Raw genomic sequence first — 21,498 nt, forward strand, 5'->3', positions numbered from 1 at the left:
GATTAGAAGACATTATGAGAGCGGCGGACTGGTCTGCTGAGTCTACTTTTAAGACTTTCTATTATAAGCCAATTGTGGATATCGCGTCAGTCGTGATTAGTCAGCTTTGAACTAGCATAATACGAAGCCTCCGGTCCTGACATAGAATAAAAAAAATTCTAGCTTTCGCGTCAAGAATTTTCAATTCTATTAAGGACACGGAGGCGAGGATTATCCCACCCGGATTACAGGAATTAACATACTTAAGAGTTAAGTATTTTAAAATTTGCATTTACACTGTTGTTTTGATGGTATGCCCTCCCTTTGTATAAGTGGATTTGAGATTGAGTTTTATGATTTTTTCCGTTGTCTATGACTGGTTCTGTTTGTGTCCTCTAGGTTTTGAACAGAAACAATGAGAAACTGGACGTTCGCTGGATTCTCGGATTGTTTTCCTTTGGATCCTTGGTCCCCCATCTTCAGCGTGATCTGTGGATTTCGTTGGGATCCTGTTATTGACTTTATTGACTGTTATTGTTGAATTTTGTTAAGCATTCGCAAAGAAAGAGGAAGTGCTTTATCCTCGTTAGTTTATATATACAGTGTAGGTCTCGATGGTTGTGACGTTACCCATTGAATGATGGGATATGTTTTGTTTTGGTTACTCTCTTGTGATTGGCTGCTGTGGTAAATAAAGCATAGAGAGAGAAGCATAATCCTCGCCTCCCTGTCCTTAATAGAATTGAAAATTCTTGACGCGAAAGCTAGAATTTTTTTTATTTGAACACAGCCTGCATAGAGGTCATTGATAAGAGACAATAAGGCAGCCATCTTGGAACTGCAAAAAAACTCTAATATATATAGTTAAATACATTTTCGAATGGTTGCAACTGATTTCTTTAAAGTTAGAAGGCGAATCAAATGTCCTAATTGCAAACAAGTGCATTCTGATTTCTACTGAAAGATTAACAATAAATGCAGTAGAAAAATATGAAATCACACAAAATTATTTGTGCACTTTGTTTTAATCGTACAGAAAATCCGCAATTCGGGTAAACGATCTTGGTCCAGTCGCAGCTAAAGGCAAAACCGAGGGACACTTCGATAACGCTCGCTGTATCTCGAAATGGGTTTAGGGATTTTTTTTTTGTCCTTCCTCGATTTCGATCACATGAAGGAGTGTCGCGAGAGCCGAGAGTTACGAGTGGAGGAAGTTTTGATTTTTCAAATGCTGGGCACTTAACTTTCAGAAAGCGCCACCTGGAGGAGGAGCAGAAGCTGCAGGTGCTTATTGACCGCTACTAGCGGGTATTTTACTTTACAGCAACGTCTAGTGAGGTGTTAGTGCTGAAGACTTGGAGAAATTAAAACACGTTACTTTATAGCAAGCAGTGAAAGACACAGAGAACCTTCCCTTTCTTGGAAACAGAAGGGTCACAGCCGCTCTTAGGGCGGGTACCAATCGCGATCATGTGCTTAAGAGCTTGTCAGAATCTACCTAAAGGCAGACTCCACCCTGTACGGTAACAGCGTACCCTCCCCTGCGATAACTGAGGCAGGAAGGAAAGGTGTCCTCAAGCAGCAGCAGCAGAGCCCTTACATTTCTTGACTCATTTGTGAGGTGCCCGGGGCAGCTTATCGAACAGAAGGGTTTTCTTTGCATTCCTGTAGCACTGTTAATCTCATTGTACTTTGAGGCTTATAGTAACACAATGCGAAGGAAACTGTATAGTGGGTGGGATTTGGAAAAGCAGAGAGTGATAGAGAGACTTTCCTCGTGTGTAGGAAATCTTATGAGGGGCTTCATTGGGTCGCCCTTCAAGAGCTACTGCTTGGTGCATCTGGCAGAGACTCGACTTCCTGAGCAGAAGAGTGCTAATGAGTCACCTTTATTAATAGCTGTCATTTATCACCACGGTGCGTCTCACCCATTTAGCAACCCTGACCTTTTATCTAAAAGCTCTTTGCGTGTTGGAATTTTTAAGCCCAACACACATCTAATGATAAAAAAAAAAAAACAATCAAGGCATTTATAGAGCGCGCTACTCACCCGTGAGGGTCTCAATGCGCTAGTGGGGGGGGGGTACTGCAGCTCAAAGAGCCAAGTCTTGAGGCTCCTCCTGAAGGCGAGGTGGTCCTGGGTGGTTCTTAGGTGAACGGGGAGGGAGTTCCATGTCTTGGCTGCCAGGTAGGAGAAGGATTTACCTCCAGCGGTGGATCTGTGGATACGAGGGATGGTGTCGAGAGCGAGGCTGGCTGAGCGAAGTTGACGGGTGGGCGTGTAGAACGAGAGGCGTCTGTTGAGATATTCGGGGCCCTTTTTGTGGAGGGCTTCGTGTGCGTGGGTGAGGAGCCTGAAGGTGATTCTTTTGTTGACGGGGAGCCAGTGCAGGTGTTTCAGGTGGGCGGATATGTGGCTGTGGCGCGGTATGAAGAGGATGAGGCGAGCGGAGGCGTTTTGTATGCGCTGAAGACGATTCTGTAGCTTAGCTGTGGTTCCTGCGTATAGGGTGTTTCCGTAGTCCAAGCGGCTTGTGACGAGGGTGTGGGTAACAGTTTTTCTAGTTTCGGCGGGGATCCAGCGGAAGATTTTTCGGAGCATGCAGAGGGTGTGGAAGCAGGAAAACAAGAAGGCGTTGACTTGCTTGGTCATGGTGAGGAGGGGATCCAGGATGAATCCGAGGTTGCATGCGTGGTCTGAAGGGGTTGGTGCGGTGCCCAGGACCATGGGCCACCAAGAGTCGTTCCAGGCGGACGGGGAGTGTCTGAGGATGAGGACCTCCGTCTTGTCAGAGTTCAGCTTTAGGCGGCTGAGCTTCATCCATTCTGCAACGTCTTTCATTCCATCCTGCAGGTTGGCTTTGGCGGTGGCTGGGTCTTTGGTGAGGGAGAGTATCAGCTGGGTGTCGTCGGCGTAGGAGATGTGTTTGCGAGCGATGTTGGCGAGGGGGCTCATGTAGATATTGAAGAGGGTGGGGCTGAGCGAAGAGCCTTGTGGTACGCCGCAGATGATCTCGGTGGGTTCTGAGCGGAAGGGCGGGAGGTAGACTCTTTGGGTTCGGTCAGAGAGGAACGAGATGATCCAGTTCAGGGCCTGTCCTTGGATTCCAGTGGAGTGGAGGCAGGTTATTAGGGTGCGGTGGCACACGGTGTCGAAGCAACCGAGAGGTCCAGGAGGATGAGGGCGGTAGTTTCTCTGTTGTCCATTAGGGTTCTGATGTCGTCGGTGACTGCGATGAGGGTGGTTTCTGTGCTGTGGTTGGCCCGAAAGCCAGATTGGGAGGGGTCGAGCAGGTTGTTATCTTCAAGGAAGGTGGTCAGTTGCTTGTTGGCGGCCTTCTCGATGACCTTGGCCTCGGAAGGGGAGAAGAGAGATGGGGCGGAAGTTCTTCAGGTCGTTGGGGTTAGCCGTGTTTTTTTTTCCAAAAAGTCCAAAATGATAACGTCATGTTGGCTAATGAGCCTGGAATTGTTGGGGGTGTCACGCATCAAATGGGGTACTCCTGCTGTAACAATAGCCCGGGCAAGTCCGAATGTGGGTACCGAACTCGCTATGCCATTATAATTCAAACTATACCTCGCCAATGAAACGTTCAGAAGCAGTGTCACCTACTATTTTTGCGTTGGACTGCTCCCTTGTTGGCACATGCTTGGCCCATGTCTGCAAAGGCACAGGTACGATAAAAAAGATGGGATACTTAGAAAGTATGTACTATTGGCTCAGACTCATTCAGCAGTTTCCATGATTCACATTTGTTCCGTCTTGCTGTCCCTCGGGACTTTTCTGTCTGCGCCAGCGCAAAGTGCCCTCAGCAGTGCCAAGGGCCCTCTCCTGAAGCAGCAGAAGCACCATTCGGAGCCCTCACAGAGCAGCAACAGTGTCCTGGACCTCCACCCCCGCCCCCCCGTCCTCGAGAGCAGCATCAGTTCGGACGGGCCTGGCTCCAGTATGTGGAAGGACCTTAAGAAAATATGTCTGATTTAGAGAGAGAAGAATGTACCATACCTGTTCTAATGAAACCTGTGCTTACTTTAACGATTTTTAACTTTGAAATATCTTCACACTTTCATAGTGCTGGATATGGTCCTGAGCCAATACTTTGGTACAGGTCATGTCCAATTCCCACTGCTCAGACAGCAGGACATGTCTGAAGTACTCGAACATTGATTCGTGGGTGTTACCATTGCGTGGTTAACCTAAATGAAAAAAATCTGTGTGTTGTTTTTAAATATTTTTGCTTATGCAAATGTACCTTTCCTTGAGTTTTGTTCAGTAAATCTATATAGCATGATAAGCTACTCTTACTTGATAAGTAGCAATGACTTCAAATCCATATTTCAGTGGCATTATGTCTTACATAGAAATGTGTGCCATATTTTGTGAGCACTACATTATCCCGCTGAAATATGGCTTTAAACCAATGATAAGACAGCTGTTTATGTAATATACTGCAGTATACACCTATATACATTTGTCCGTCTTCCAGTTTACCTTTTTTCATTTTCCCTGTTTAGAAAAAAAAATGCAGTTTAAAACACATAATTGGTAACGTAGTTTTCTGGTCATGTTTATAAAACTCTTGACATTATGGTTTATTATCATGTCATCCAAGACCTGACGCAGCCAGAGAAGCTTTTTAGGGGTGTATTTCAAAATTAACTGTTATTTATTCATTTGAAATTGGTGTAAAGTACCACTCGTTCTCTGGCCACTGCAGATTATTCGCATATGACAGTAGAAAGGAAAACGAGTGAAATTGTGATCAGAAGAGATCATACTTAAAGTTTATGAAATGGGGGGTAAAAAGATACCCCATTCGTTATTCTGTATTTTCTACCATTGTAGTTGAAGGTCTTTAATAGAAAGCCAGCTTAAATATATGTGTTTTCAGGTACCTCCTGAAACGGATGTGGTTGAGTTATACTGTCAAGGTGGTGTTTAAAACTTACCATGGTCTTGGTCCTTTCCTCTGAATGGCACATTTGTGACTCAGATGCAAACTGGTTGATTAGAAGGCCGCGTAAAGAAAAGGCATTCTGGTAGGAAAGGGGATAGGATAAAATGAAGAGCAGAGGAACGCCTGAGAAGAGTAGGGAAAAGGTTTAGTTCAAGGAGTATGGTATCCTTAAATTGTTTTGTTTTTTACAATGCTTGCTATCACTGTTTACTGTTCATAGTGCTGCAAACAGCAGATGGTAATAATACCAAATATAGCAAAACGTAATTGATCAACATTAGAAGGATGAAGGACTGACAGAGCCATACTAGGATTAACAGTTAAAGGGATTCAGGTAACACCCAGATGGCATAACTCACTTGGTTAGCTTACCTACTGAAGAAAAGAAAAGGAGAGAGAAGAGATGAGAGAAAGAAGAAGAAGGCTGATAGAAGGAGGGATAGGGCTGATTGAAGGCGGTTGAGAGTAGAGGAAAGATTGTGGGTTGAGTAATGAGAGGGGAAGGAAGTGGTAGGTAGGTGGGGCTTGACGGCAAAGACTAGTGTGGCATGTTGCTTGATTGTCATAGGACAAGCTGTGGCAAGGAAGATTCGGGGCAGATAAAGCTCAATGGTGAAGAAAGATCAGTTAGAAAGTGCATAGAGAAGAACGACTTGGAGTGAATTAGTTGTCTGGAAGAGGATGAAGGGGAGATTACGAGGGAAGTAGGGTTAAATAGTATTGTAGAAACTAGTCCTGCTAAAGGTAAGCTGAAAATGTGCAATACTCATAGCTGCAAACCACTTTCAACAAATACCTGAAAGATCTACACAGCCGAAGTGATAAGCAACCATTTTAATTTTAGAAGGAGTGTGGGTACATTAAATTAAACTTTACTGGAATGGAGTACACCTGATGAAGTTAGGTGTAGTGCAGAAGTTTGTGTCTTTTGGTTTGTCTGCAGAGAGATTGCCACTGGTTATCGTAAACTGGAACAGAGATACCAATAATTCTTTGCATGTTTAAGAAATACTATGTCTTTGCATCTTTAAGAAAGCCTATGTCTGTTCAAGTACTTTGTGAACAAAAAAGTAGTAAATCCAGCGTGACATGATATGAAAGTAAAACATATGAATACCTAAGAGCAATTCATGAATAGCCCTGTCTCTTTAAAACAGTATAAGGCGTACAAACAGCAAGTGTAAAGAAATGCCTCTTTTTGCATGTTCACCTTGACGTTTTTGGACTGATACTGCTGGTTTTTCGACTCTGAGAATGTACCGAGGCCTGCTAACCAGACTTCAGTGCCAGTGCTCTGACACTGTACAAAAATTGCATGTCGAATTGGATACACCCAATTGGCATGGACTGACTTACTTATAAGTCCCTAATATATGGTACCCAGAGCATGTAAGGCTGAGTCTCCACTCAAGGCGGCAGCACAGTTGGTACCACCCTGTGTGTGTCAAGGTACTAAATGGCTCCCAACCTGCCACTGCAGAGTGCAAGGATGATGTTTGCACTGCCAGTACGACTTCGCCATTCACACCAATGGCAAAGCCACCCTATCCCTAAACAATATATATGTCTCCCCTAAAGAAGATCTATAGAGCCCTATGGTAGGGAGATGTATTTTGTTAAGTAAGAAATATATTTTTAATATGTCTTAATAGCAACACTTCCAAATATTGGTTAACACAGGGTTAACGGTTGGCACCCCAACCCAACTAACTCCTGAATGGTACTAGCTAACTGGATCATGTAAGGCAGTGTTCCCCAACCCCCGGGCCGCGGACCGGTGCCGGTCCGTGGATCAATCGGCACCGGGCCGCCCCACTGTGGCGGGCGGTAAATGTTTGATAATTTTTCCGTGGCCCGCTTGTCACACAATGGGACAAGCGGGCCACGGAAAAATTATCAAACATTTAGCGGTCCGCTGCGATAAAAAGGTTGGACAACACTGATGTAAGGTATCAAATTCATAGTGGCATTAAATCCAGCCTGATGCCCAGATCGAATTTAATATCACAACTAAAGTTTAGAAATTTTTAGAAAGTTGTCACTCTGTACTCCAGTTAGCCCAGTAGCCTCACATAGGCCTGGGTACACAGGCAGCTTTTTGACTGCTTGGGGAGACGTTTGAATGATGCCCAGGAACAAAGCACTGACTGCAGAGTGAGTGTAGGAAGATGGCTCTTCATATGGTATACCAAAATGAGGTATACCATGCAAAGAGTCTTGGGGTTCCCTTACTAGTGAACAGGGGATTGCTCTAGCAAACCCAAGGTGCTCTTTTAGGGGGAAGTGTGGTCAAGAAGCCTTAGGCTTATCAGAGAGGAGTGTTAGACTTTCATCATAGGCACACAGTCAGTAAATGAGACACGCAACTCAAGAAGGAGATCCACACCAATTTACAAAATTACCAATTATCTTTATATGTGTTTAGGCACCAGAATCAATACGATCAGGTAAGTACTTTTTGCAAGAACATTCTTTACAGGTTTGAAAAGTTGACACTTTCGGAAGCTGCAATGTTATCCTTATGGAGGAAAAAGAAATAAGGCAAACAGGTACTTATCAGTGACTTACAGGACCAATCTTCCAGACTTAAGGTGAGTATAGAGCACGCTCCTAGGCCACACCAACAGGTCACCTTGGGCGGTACTCTGGTGGCCGGGTGCAGAGGTGTAGTTCAGCTTTGGGTGCCCCATTGAAGTCAATGGGGATCTGTCCCGTCAGAAAGGAGCTGCATGCAGAGACAGGGGGTCCAGTTGGGGTGAACCAACAGGTGGATTCAAGGTTTGAGATACTCTGGGATGTAGTTACACCTTCAGCCCTCTTCATCTGAGGCCAGGATGGCCGAGTACAGGTGTGTCCTTAGGTGTCAGGTTTTCATCGGCGGAGCGATTTCAGTAGAGGGGGCCCTGCAGAAAGAGGCTGCAGACGTGAACTGCTGGACCAGTTCGACCAAGCCAGCAGGTGGGCTCCGGTCACATGAGGTGGAGAGACGTGGGGGGCACCTTTAGTTCTCTTCTTCTCAGTCCGAGGCGGATGGTTACAGAGGTGTCCTGAGACGTTGGATCCTTGTCTCTGGGTCACTCGTGGTAGAGGGGGGTCTGCACAAAGAGGCTGCAGGCATCAGTGTGAGGGTCACAGTGGGGAAACCTACAATGGACTTTTTCTCTGGAGAGGCTTGGAGCCACTCTGGCACAGTTGGCCCACTTTGTGGCTGGTTAGCGGGCACAGGTGCAGTGGTGATGTCTGGCATTGGGTTTTGGCGGTCCGGAGTCCTCTTCAGTGTTTCTTGGGTACCTGCAAGGATGCAGGGAAGCAGCTCTACTACTCCACGGGAGTTCCTTGTCCCGGGTGAAGGCTGGCAGTCTTCCCGGCCTTTTGGAAGTTTCGGCAGCTGAAGGATGAGACATCTTTCTCACAGTTGTCAAAGTTACCATGAGGCTGGCAGGGTTGGTGCCGTAAGTCACTGGGCTTCAGTTCTTGTCTTTTGCGTCTCTGGAGTGTCCTACTTCTGGTCAACAGGATCTGATTTCCTCGGGCAAGGGACTCCCCTAAATACTGAGCTTAGGGGCATTAAGGGAGTGAAGGGTAATAGCCAATGGGCTACTTACCCTGGGGTTACTATGCCTTCGTTATGACCACTTCCTGTGGGAAGTGATCATAACCATGTCCCAGAGTTCCTAGTTCTGCCATCATCAAGATGGCAGACATTGAAAATCCTTGTCCCCAACAGGCTGCTCACCTGAGAGTGGACACACCATCCAGACAACTAATTTTCCCACCTAGGTGCCAAATGGGCCCTGGGGCAGGGGTATTGGCATTTCCCTTCATAGGGAAGCCAGATCTGCATGCCACCGATGGTGGGCTTCTTTGAAGCTCTCTGCCTTGTAATGCAGATTTGCAGGCATCCTGTTTGGTGGGGTGTGTTAACACCTCTGCAAGAGCAGGCTTTGTTCTTGACCGCCCAAGAGCAGAGGCTGTCTCCCTTGGGGGTCAGAAACCTGTCTGTTGGTGGCAGGCTAGTAAAAACTAGTCACCCAGATCACGCTTAAATGATAGGATTTTCAAGGGGCACCTTTAAGGTGCCCTCTGTGGGCATTTGTTATTAAATCCATCACTGGCATCGGTGAGGGATTTTTAATATGAGATGTTTGATACCAAACATCACTATTTTTAGTAACCCCATCATGTAACTCGTATTGACCAGTGTCCAGCACATGCACTTAAAATGTCTTCCCTGTTCACTCATTATGTCTAAGAATCAACAGATGCATAGCAGGGGCATGGCTGCTCTTGCAGATATGTCCTCACATATAATATAATGCACCCTGCCTTATGGCTGTAAGGGCTGCTGTGGGGTGACTTGGATATATTGCAGTCAATGTTAGGGGGCGTGGCACACAGGCTGTGTGCAATGTCCTGTTTTCACTTTTAGCTGCATCAAGACACGCAGCCTGCAATGGCAGTCTGCATGCGCCAGGTGAGAGATCCTTGAGGGTGGCACAATACATGCTACAGCCCTTGGGGAACCTCTTTAGTTACCATTCCCTAGATACCAGGGGTACCTTCTACTAGGGATTTACAGGGGGGCAAAGGTATTGCCAATAGGGGACAAATGTACAGTTTTAGGGAAACAGATCTGGCACTGGGGACTTGGGCAGCAGGGACCCAGTGCATTTTCAGTCAAAATTGCATCATGTACCAGGCAAAAAGTGGGGGTGCCCATGTCAAAAAGAGGAACTTTTCTACTTTGAGGTGTCAGCTCCTCTCTCAGGATGGCCACTCAGAGTGTTAGCTCAAAAGACGAGCTTCATGGGGGAAGCTGCCTTTGTGAGGGAAATAGAGCCAACATCCCTGAGCAGGATGCCTCTAGTTCTTGTAGACAAAGTGGAGACAGGGTCAAGGAGGCAAAACTCACCCCCAGACCAGTTTTACAGTGGGTGTGTAGCCCTCTGGTAGCCACACCTGAAAGGGGCAAGAATGTGGCACTCTGGGATAGTCAGATGCCACACCCCACAGGAACTTTGTCACTAGATAGGAGGACCCAGTAGTCATTGGCTAGTGACTGCATGGTCCTCTCAAGGCACTTTCCTGGGATAAATATGGCACCCCTGGAAACCTGACCCCTCGGATCACACTGAAATGGAGAGAGGCCTGAAGAAGGACTGCCCTGCTGCCCTTGAACCCACACAAAGAGAGAGGCTGCACTGTTGGAAGGACTGCACCTGCTGCACTTTGGTCTAACAAAGTTTGGACTGTGCTTGGGACTCCTGGCTCTGGAAAAGGTTGATTCCAAGCCCCAACCTACAGCAGTGATTCCAAGGATGAGTCGGCTGATCTCCTGGAACCAGTTGCAGGGTCACAAGAGCTGAAGAAGCACAAACCGAAAGGTTGGTAGCCACCGCAGATGTTTTGTCACTACCAGCCGCTGGGCATCCAAGAGGACAAATCTGAGATAGCCAAAAGTTGCACCCAAGTCTGTCTGACCTGGTAGTCTGGATTCGTCGTACCCAAGGGTCACTAGCTCCCACCAAAGATTTTGCCCCAACTGCAGTGCAAACTGACCAGTAGACCAGCATCGACCAGCATGCTACTGCAATGTAGAGGACTTCGAGGGACTCCGATCTCTGTGGCCAAGGTCGTCCCACTTCACCCAAGGAACAACCACAGATACCCTTGTCAACCGCACCACAACCGGAGCATCCTTTGAGCATATTTTGCCTGCATCCCTCTGCATCAGAACCACTCTATTGATGTCTATGGCAGTTGTCCTGTAAAGTTTGTATCTTGCCTTTAAAAATGGTGTTGGTGGCCAGGTAAACACTCCATAGTGTCCAAGCTTGACCCCTAGACCTCAGTCCTCCCAGAATTGGTTGCCCAACCCAGGCTGGAGTAGCCAAACGAGGTGTTTTAAACTTTTCAAAAGTTTCCAAAGTTTGTATTTAAAAGTGATAATATCTTCAAAAATCTATATCTCCGAAACCCTCCGGTGGATTTTGCTCATCAAGGACTCTAAAATTAATAAAAATATCATCTGTTTTTATAATTTGGTGTCTTCTTTCTTTCGTGTGTGAAGCACACACACAAGAGAGTTCAGTTTTTTTTTACTTTGCTGTATTACACTTGAGCATGTTCTTGATCTGGATTCAGTGCATCAGAGGAGGCTTGGTCAACCGCTTTGATTGAGGAAGACCTCCTTGCCAAACTGCAACTCTTTTTAACTGAGAGCATCCGCATCAGAGGCCTGAAACAGAGAGCAAATATCTGGAGGCCTTTGTGGTTGGCCAATTTGCCACCTTTCGTGGGGATGGTAATCCAGAAGTTCCTTTGGTCAGGGGTCACTGAGTGGGTGAACTGAAAGCGAGAGGTAGCTGAAGACTTGGATCTATCTTGGCTAAATTCTAGAGCTTTAAGGTGAAGAAATAGGTCCTTGACCTGATCACCTTTCAGAACTGTGAATGTTCGCTATGCCAAGAAATGGTGCCTACCAACTTACACTAATGGCAGCAATTCTGCCAGATCACAGATAAACTGCTGAGGGATAAAACCTTGTACCAATGGGTTGCCAATTTCGCATCACTTTTGAGCTCCAACATTGTCAAAGACTGTCCTGGTCGCATTACTTACCAAATTTGTCCCTGTATTAGTTACTTCTGTCATTGCTAAACTGTTCTGTCTCTGCAGGCTCTTGTATGATCCATGCACAGGTCAAATCATTAAACTGATAGCCCATCTCATTGCTGTGCCTGTAACCATTATCTGCAATCTGGTATCTTCCAGCCTGATCCTTTGCCTTTGTCTTGTAAGTGACTCTCCTTTCAAGGAAAAGAAAAATGCAATGACCCCCTCCCCCCCCCGACCCCTCCTTTTGTAAAAAAAATAAAAATAAAAAAAAAAATTAAAAAAAAAATCGTTATATGTATATATATATTTTTTATTTTAGAACCGCTATTTTCTAATCTTGCTTCTTTCCATAATTGCAAAAAATCACATAATTTTTGGGTTAACAACCAGTTCTCATCTTTCATTTAAACTAGTAACGCATTGGAGTCACCGCAAGCGTGTTTCCAACAAGCACCATTGCTTCTCTTGATGACTTGAACTTTTATCTAAATACAAGTGGTTCTCCGTATTGATTATACCGGATCTGTTGGCAGCTTCTGACACTATCGCCAATCCCATTCGCTTATGGATATTGAGGGAGAGTGGAGTGAGAGCATTGTCTGTGCTTGGCTTACTTCGTTCCTTGCATCAAGCAGTCCAGCTGCATCCCTTTTGCTCAGTCTTTTATCCTGCGAATCAGAGGCGCTCTATCAAGCTCTGCCTAACTTCTATATGCTTCAACTTTCTCATGTGATCAAACAACGTGGATTTGCATTTTTTCACGTAAATGGATGACACCCAGTTGGTTTTCCCATTCATCTGGAGGCCCCCCACTCATGTAGGAGGCTGGCTTTTTATGTGGTAGCGCCAATGGAAGGGAACACCATGCAAAAAGTACAGGTGACCCTTATTGGTTTACAGGGCTTAAAATAATAATTCCAAGTGCTCTATTTGTGGTAGTGTGGTCAAGCAGTTTAGGCTTATCGAAGGGAAAGGTTAAACAGAGTCAATAAATGAGACGCACACTCAAAAAGAAATCTGAGACCAATTTAAAAAATAGCACAGATTTTTATGTAATTTTAGACACCAAGATCATCAGAATCAGGTAAGTACTTTCGGAGTTATAGATTTTTGTAGAAATAGGAAAATACAGTGGAATAATGGTTTTGAGGCATGAGCCTCGAACGCGGTAATGTTGTCCTTTGGGAGAAACATACACTGTATAGATACACTTGCAAATGTTTTTGGAGGGTGCCTTCTAAGATTCATGTTGCTTAGGGGCCAAGTTCCAAGAAACCACCAGCAGCTCAATTTCACCTGCTCTGGTGTGTCTGGGTGTTGGTCGCCTTGAGCGCTACATGTTAAAGTCTCTTGAAGAAGTACCTGTAAAACAAAGGCTGCAGGTGGGGACTTTGGTACAAGGCCGGCAGAACCCAAAGGGGGGCTTGACTCTTGAGGGTCTCTGGAGCACAAGGACACAGTAGGGTTATCTGAACCCGGGCTGGGTGGCTCGGGTGCAGAGTTAGTTTGTCCGGCGGGTCTCTGTTGTTAGATGCTCTCACTTGGCTTTGGTGTCCTGGAGAGTGAGAGAAAACAGGGCAGCAGGGCCACTCTCAAAGAAGGCCTCGTGGATCATGAAGTCTCTCGATGGCAGGCAACAAGCCTTGGTAGCTTCAAGGGCTCTGGTATCCAGGGTATTGATGCGGAGAGGCTCCTGGGGGGTTAGCAGCTTGAGACTTGGTGAAAGTGAGGGGCCGGACCTCTTGGACTCACAACAACCTCTTCCTAGTGAGTCGCTCCTTCTGTGGGCCCGATGGCCTGCAAGGTGAAGTACTGGATCGGTGTATTGTGCGACTGAAGATGCAGGGGGATGTCTTCCTTCGCCCCAAGGGAGATGCTTCTTGGTTGTTGAAGAGGGGAACAGTCCTCCAAGGGTTTGGAGAAGCTGTTCAGCTTCTGGACAAGTCAGTCTTTGTGATTGTTGCGGTGTAAGCAGCCAGGCAGGGTTTGGCGCCAAACTCTGTGCAGGACCTCTGTTCTCACGACTTCGGCTCATCTTCGTCCTTCCTTCAGTTCCCAGTAGACGGAGCTGAGTTCCTGGAATTTAGGGGAGTGTAGGGTAGTTGCCAATAGGCTAGTCAACTCCTGGGGGGGACTACACCACCTATATGACCACTTTCTGTGGGCAGTAGGCCTAACCCTGACACAGACTTCTCTGTCTCTACCAAAAACAAGATGGTGAAACCCTTCCTTAGCTGTGCGCTTCAGGTAGCCAACCTTTTGGTGGGGCGGGGGTGCCTACCCTAAAAGTGCAAGACGCCTCCTGAATATCTAATTTCCTGTCTGCTCTGGTGCCAAATTGGCCTCGGGGCAGGGCGTGGCGTTCCCCAGGTCTGGGGGGAAGCCATTGTCTCTTATCAAAGGCAGCAGAGGCTTTAACTCCTTTGGCGTTGATATGCTAAATTCTTTAGCCATCCTGCTGGAGGAGGCGTGACCACCTTCTGTCGGGCAGGCATTGTTCTTGCACTCTGAGAGCACAGGCTCTCACCTGCACAGATCAGAAACTCGTCTTTGGTGGCAGGCTGGATGATACCAGTTAGCCAGCACACTAGAAGACTACTAGGTTTTCAGGGCATACCTCTAAGGTGTCCTCTGGCCTTGATATGCAAAATTCACTAGCCATCCTGCTGGAGGAGGTGTGATCACCTTCTGCGCAGGATGGCAGGCATTGTTCATGGCCTCTTTGAGTGAGGACTCTCACCTGCAGAGAGTCAGAAACACATCTCTGTTGGCAGGCTGGATGATACCTGTCAGCCAGCACACTAGATGACTAATAGGTTTTCAAGGCGTACCTCTAAGGGCACTCTGAGCCCTCTGATACTGGCATGAAATTGGCTTCCTGAAAATTTGGAACAAGTCATCACTGGAGTACATCTGCTCATGCTCTTAGCAGTGGATATGGGTGTTGCACACAGGGTGTGTTTTAAAAAACGGCTTGTAGGATTTCATGCATTTTGGGATGGCAGTCTGCATGTGTTTAAGTTTGGGTCCCTTAGAGTGGCATAATACATGCTGCATCCCTTAGGGACCCTCTTTAGTACCCAAGCCCTGCGTCATTGGGGTACCATTTACTAGGGGTTTATAGGGGTACTAAAGTCCCTGCTGATTGGATTACAATCAGACATTTACCTTGCTTAAAGGGAAAGAGCTCTGGCACTGGGGGGCTGGTTAGCAGGGATCCAGTGCACTTTCAGTCAAACAGCATCAGTACTAGGTTAAAAGTGGGGGAGTGACAATGTCAAAAAGGGCACTTTCCTACACAAGATACTTATCTTTGGTGGTTCTAATCCCATTGTTCAGACTCTTGGTAGCACCTTTCAATGGGTATCCACCTGAATATAATATTGTAAGATTCACTAAGATCACAAAACTTACAGCCTTGAGTATTTTGACACTTAAACCCTCATTACGAGCTCCCTGTTAAATCTGCAGAGAGATATCAATACTGGAATTGACAATTGCTGTTGGTGTTTCTGTAGGAAAGTGCTATCTTTCTAGCATAGTTACCCCACTTTTTACCTGATGTCAGTATGTTTAGACGGTAGTTCGCTGGGATCCTACTAACCAGTACCCTAGGGACTTTGCTCTCTCTCCTAACTTTGGTTGCTGATAAACGCTGATAAACGTTGTCCACCCACAGTTGGCATACTGGCGCACCCATGTAAGTCCCTAGTATATGGTACTTAGGTACCCAGGGCATTGGTACACCATGGGTCCCCCATGGGCTGCAGCATATATTGTGCCACCCATCAGAGCCCATGCAAACTGTGTCTGAAGGCCTGCCATTGCAGCCTGCGTGAAATGACGCATGCACCCTTTCACCACCGAACCTGGTCACAACACTTACACATTTTAAGTCATCCGTTTGGTAGGCCCTTCAGCCCAAGGGGCAGGGTGCATGTCTCCAAGTGTGAGGGTACCGCTGCATGAGCAGGGTGCCCCTACAGGCCCCAGGTCCATTCCTGGACTCTGTAAGTACGGGGAAGCCATCTTAGGAGTATGTAGTGGACACTGGTAACATGAGTGGTCCAACTACGTAATGGCTTCTCCGAACCTAGGCATTTTTGGTATCGAACATGTTGGAATTCCAGTGTTATGTTGCATTATACCATGTACTCTGGGGGTTCCTTAGAGGGTCTCCCAGTTCTGCCTATGCAGCCTTACAGGGTGTAGCTGCCAGCAGACGCTGCTGCTGACTCCAGACACTGTTCTGCCCTCCTGCTGGTGAACCAGGCTCAGGCCGGAGAAGCAGAACAATGGATTTCCTGCAAGGGAGAGGTGTGACCACCTCCCCTTGTGTATTAGGTATCTACGGGGTGGGGTCGCCTCTGAGCGCCACCAGACTGCTTTGAAGGGCACATTTGGTGTCTTCCTTGCATAATCTGGTTTGCAGCAGTTCAGGAACCCCCCGGTTCCTGCTATGGCACAAAACTACACAAAGGACAGGGGAGTGACCTCCCCACTGTCCAGCTCTTCCCCTAGCTTTACCAGGTGGCCATTTGATTCTGCCATCTTGGAAGCAAGATGGTCAGAGGCCCCAAGGAACATCTGACTGGTTAGGCCAGGAAGATGACGTCCCTGACCCCCTCTGATAGGTGGGTCACTTCAGAGAGTGACCAATACCTTTTAGGGTTACCTAAGGGCTCCCCCGTGGATGGGTCCTCAGATTTGTTGAGCAAAACTCTTTAGGGAACCCTCTGCAAGACATCTTCTGCTCCTGGCCTCGGGAACCACTGCTGGTCTGCTTTGGAACCAAAACATATTTGCTTCTGGTGGGAAGGCTCCCACTGCAACATTGTTTCTCTGGATCCTGCAAGAATTCTGCAACATCCAAGGCTGTGCATCCTCCAGGGTCACAAGAACTCTGTTTGCACCTGGAAGCACAAAGGAATTTTCCTTGGAGTGATGGAGTCACTTCCCTGCAACCGCAGGCACCTCAAGACAACGCTGACCGGCTGGTGGGGTCTGCTGTGCCATGGACATCGAATGGCTCTGCAACACAGGTGGTGAGTCTGTGGCTTCTGCTGGGTCTTGCTAGTCTTCTATCCAACTTAGGAGATTGTGGGCCCCTGCTACTGCACTAAACTGGATCCCCTGTGCACAGTGACTGTTGCATTTGCCAAGGCTTGTTGATTCTTCCTCTGGGAGATCTTCAGGCACCTGTGGGTCACTCATGGGGGCTCCATCGACTTCTGCTGGCCTTCCTGCGTGCTGAGGGCCAGCCCTGACTCCTTCTCCTGGTACCTTGCTGGTCCCGAAAACTTTGCAAACACTTCTTCAGCTCCTGTTTGCATTTGCCAGTGCTTGTTGGTGACCTGGCTGGTCACATACCCTCCTGCAATCCGGAGACTGGCGAGGGACCGCTCGTAGGTGACTCCGTTGGATCTGCTGCAGCTCCTGGGCCCCTCAGCTGGACGTCTTCCACAAACTTGCAGGAACTTCACCTTCAGGAGTGTGGGCATTGCCACCTGCACCACCTGGGCACCTCCAAGGGTGCTGGACTCTGTTACCTTCCTTTGCAGGTTCTCCACATCTGGAATCCGTCCCTGGGTTCCACAGGCCTGGTCCACGGGTCGTGACAGCAGCTGGACAATCAGAGACTTCCACTGACTTCAGAAAGAGTCCCTTCTCCCCTCTGCATCCGTGTCCCTGGTGTAGGTACTTCTGTCTTCTTAGAATCCTGGGTTAGGGACACAGTCCATCCATCCTCTTGCCTGCTGGGTTCCTCGGGGTCCACTGGGAAGGGTCCTGAATTCCATGAATTCCAACCACTACTTTCTCTCTGGTAGCCTATGGGACAACTTGGTGGGTAGCTACCTTGCACATGGTTGCTGTGGACATTGCACTTACTGTACTTACCTCTGGTGTTTCTATCTGCCCCTAGCTAACTACCACACTTACCTTGGTTGGGGTCACTATTTCACATTCCACTTTTTTAGTATATGGTTTGGCCCTCCCATAGGGCCCTGTGCAATTTTATGCTATCGCTGATGGTTATTTAGTGTATATACTCTGTGTATATATATCTCCAAAGGGAGACATCCCAATGATAGTCTAGTAGTAGTGCTGTAATAAAATATCCATTATTTTTGCAACACTTGTGTGGTTTGTCTTTTGTGATTGAGTTACTGTCTTGACTACTGTGGTATTGCAAGTGCTTTATATTCCTCCTGGATATGCCTCAGCTACCGCTAGAGAGCTTCTGTTATCTGGACACCAATTCACTATCACTAAGGGTTGCCTGGACTCAATGTAGGGTACCATACCATAGGTGTACACCATAAACTGAGACAGGCTCCTAGAGTTTCCCCATGATTTAATGAAAAGTACAAATTATTCCCTTCAGAATGTGGACTAACATACAGACCTGAGAATTCCAGATCCAATTCAGCTCGTTTTCCCTCCTTCCAAAGGAATAACATGCCCAAATGCACACACATTTACCAACTGCTTAACACAGGTGCTAAATGTTGCAGGAGTCTGGGGTTGACTTAGGTGGCTGGATTTGGACACTGGAAAAATTGTAAAGATCCTGCACCGGAAAACTCATAATGAAGGCCCTGTTGTTTTGCTGTAGAATGATTATATAATTGTTTATCTCAGTTGGCCCATGCCGGTGCAGTTTAGTTGCTTTCCCCAATTCACCTGTGGAAATGCCTACAAATGTTTCAGATATTTGGTTGTCCTACTGATCGTAGGCCTTCCTAGACTTGGCCACATGTATGATATTTACCTGTCTTGCACTGGCTACCTATTTGGGAAAATATACATTTTAGAAATCTGTGTGTTTGCCACAGTGCCTTTGTTATTGTTGCTCTAGTTTCATCATATCTTGTCTTGTGAGACACATCCTTGTCTGTTTATTGCAGTCAGAATCATCTAATTATTTGGTGCTGTGTGGAATCAAATGAGCAAGAATTGGGGGTAGATCCTTCTCTTTAATAGCTGCAAAAATATGAAACATCCTGCCTTTTGTGATCAGGTTTATCTATAACCATGTTGCTTTCTAGAAGGAAATTAGCAGCATTCTCTCTCCCATCTTCAACACCTCCATTAGGACTGCCACCATCCCGAAGCTTGAAAACAAGCAGAGATCAAGCCGCTCCTGAAGAATCCTTCTGCCGACTCCAGCAAACTCAAAAATTACAGCCCCCTCTCTCTGCTTCCTTTCCCAGCCAAGGTCCTGGAAAAAAACATCTATAAACACCACTTGATACTCCAAATACCTGGAAAAACACAACCTACTTGACTCCGCTCTATGCGGTTTCGGCTCCAACCATAGCACAGAGACCGCCCTTATTGCCGCAGCGGACAACATACTGTCCCTTCTCGATACTGGAGAGAAAGCGTCCCTGATCCTCCTAGACCTCCCTGCCACGTTCGACACCATCCCCCACTTCACCCTCACCATTAGACTCCACCATACTGGGATTGGAGGCAACGCCCTCAAATGGATCCACGCCTTCATCACAGGCAGCACTCAGACGGTCTGCTTCCCACCCTTCACCTCAGAACCTAAGAGCAACATATGCGGCGACCCCAAGGGATCCTCTCTCAGCCTCACTCCCTTCAACATTTACATAATGCCGCTGGCCGAGATTGTTTGCTCCCATGGAGTCAAAATCATCTCTTTCGCCAACGACACCCAACTAATACTCTCCCTTGCCAAAGACCACGCCTCCCCCAGAGACACCTTCAGCAACGCCATGAGACACGTCGCCAATTGGATGAAATCCAACTGCTAGAAACTGAACATAGACAAGACAGGAGTAATCATCTTCAGAAGCAACCCCTCCCCCGGGACAACTCATGGTGGCCCTCCACGCTTGGACAATCACCGTCACCGACTGACCATGTCGGCAACCTCGGCATCATCATAGACTGCAAACTCTCTTCAAACAGCAGAAAAACGCAATGGCCTTCTCCAGCTTCCGCAACCTCCACATGCTAAGGAAGATCTTCAAATCACACCCTGATAAGAAGACTCCACAAAGCTGGCATCAGAGACAAGGCCCTCGACTGGATCCAATCCTTCCTCTCCGGCAGAATGCAACGAGTGAGACTCGCCCCTTTCCTCGCAGATCCCACACCCTCCACCTGGGGAGTGCCCCAGGGATCTTCCCTCAGCCCCACGTTGTTCAACATCCACATGGCCCGCTAGCCACCCTCATCAGGAGATACGGAATAAACATCATCTCCTAGGCTGACGATACCCAACTCATCCTCTCCCACTCCAACGAACCTGACAAGACCAGACACAACTTCCACGAAGGCATGAAAGCAGTCGCCAACTGGATGAGAGACAGCTGCCTTCAACTCAACACAAGCAAGACAGAATTATTCATCATGGGCCTTCAATCCAATGCAGGGAGCAACTCATGGTGGCCACCCACCCTCGGAAATCCGCCCACCCCCGCCAGCCAAGCCCACAACCTCGGAATCATCCTGGACCCCGAACTCAGCATGAACTATCAAATCAACTCAGTCACCTCCACCTGCTTCCGCACCCTCCACCTCCTACACAAGACCTTCAAATGGATCCCACTCAAACATAGAAAGACCGTCACAGATGCCCTCATCACCAGCAGACTGGACTACGGCAGTGCACTCTATGCCGGAATCTCCAAAAACCTACCCGCAAATTGCAAAACATCAAGAACGACACTGCCAGACTGATCCTCAACCTACCCCGACACTGCCACATCTCGCAACACCTACGTACACTGCACTGGCTCCCCATAGGGAAAAGAATCACTTTCAAGATCCTCACCCATGCACGCAAAGCCCTCCACAACACCAGACCAGCCTACCTGAACCAGCGGGTCAACTCCGATATACCCCACAGGGCTCTATGCTCAGCCCAACTCTCTCTCACAGAAATACCTGATACCGGAGGACTCTCCTTCTCTTACCTCACAGCCTGCAATGCCCTACCCATCCACATCAGACAGACCACCTCCCGTCCCAGCTTCACAAAGGAACTGAAGTCTTGGCTTTTTTAAACCACCTCACCGGTACACGCTATACTCCCCCCAAACCCTCCCCCAGCACCTTTTTTTTTTTTTTTTTAATCTGTTTATTAGTCATTATACTCTCACCACACAACAGTACATTTTGCTATTAAAAATGTTGCTATCTGTTTACTCACATTTATAAGCTTGTACAGCGCAGTTGCACAATGAATTACTAAAAAATACAACTTGAAACTGTGCAACAAGTAATTAAAGTCACAACTAAACACCGCTAATGTCACACCTGGTGCTAGCTACACCCATTGGAGGGTGGGGGGAAAAAAAGAAGGATACATCTATTGTGTATGGGGGGACAGGGAGTCATAGTTGAGGTATGAATTATGAATTGTGGGGCAGAAAGGGGTGCAGAGCCAATCTAGTGATAAGCAAGCTAGGCATGGGTTGCATATAAGCATAGCCGTAAAAGAAGCATCTTAATGTGTTATGTTGTTGCATTAAGGAAGGAGATGAGGAAGTTAATACAGAAAGTGAGTGATGGTGGGGCAACTGAGAGTAGCGTGATAAAAATATTAAACAAAAAGATAATACATATATATGGTTCCTGATTTAGGGGGGGTATGTGTCATCCCTAGCTTCTATTGCTACCACAAAAGTGTCCCAAACTTCGGGGCCATCCTGTATTAGGCCTTTATGTTGTAATAAGCGAAGTGTCTAAGCTTCGGCTTGTGAGCGACTATGTAAGTCTCGGAGCCAAGCAGAATGGGATGGAACATGTGGGGCTTTCCAGTGCGTAGCTATTAGGCGCTTGAAGACAACAAATGCTGGATCGATAAATCTGTGTAGATGTTTATCGCTTTTGGTACAGTGGCGTATGCCTAGTAAACAGGAGCCGGGGTGGGCAACAGAGTGTGGGACGAAATGTCTGCTGTGGC

General features: G+C 47.2%; 1 protein-coding gene across 3 annotated transcripts in view; it reads left to right on the forward strand.

Annotated features, from left to right (window-relative positions):
• The first annotated feature begins 1,160 nt into the window (after positions 1-1,160).
• The window catches only part of CCDC62 (coiled-coil domain containing 62), a 117,222-nt gene continuing 96,884 nt past the window's right edge, over positions 1,161-21,498 (forward strand). For 2 of the 3 annotated variants that reach the window (XM_069214959.1, XM_069214960.1), the window contains exon 1: positions 1,161-1,263. The gene's annotated coding sequence lies outside the window, so the exon portion shown is untranslated. The remainder of the gene's footprint in view (positions 1,264-21,498) is intronic. The other variant, XM_069214958.1, reaches the window with a different exon arrangement.

The sequence above is a fragment of the Pleurodeles waltl genome, chromosome 11 (genome assembly GCF_031143425.1).
Source record: "Pleurodeles waltl isolate 20211129_DDA chromosome 11, aPleWal1.hap1.20221129, whole genome shotgun sequence".
Lineage (NCBI taxonomy): Eukaryota > Metazoa > Chordata > Amphibia > Caudata > Salamandridae > Pleurodeles > Pleurodeles waltl.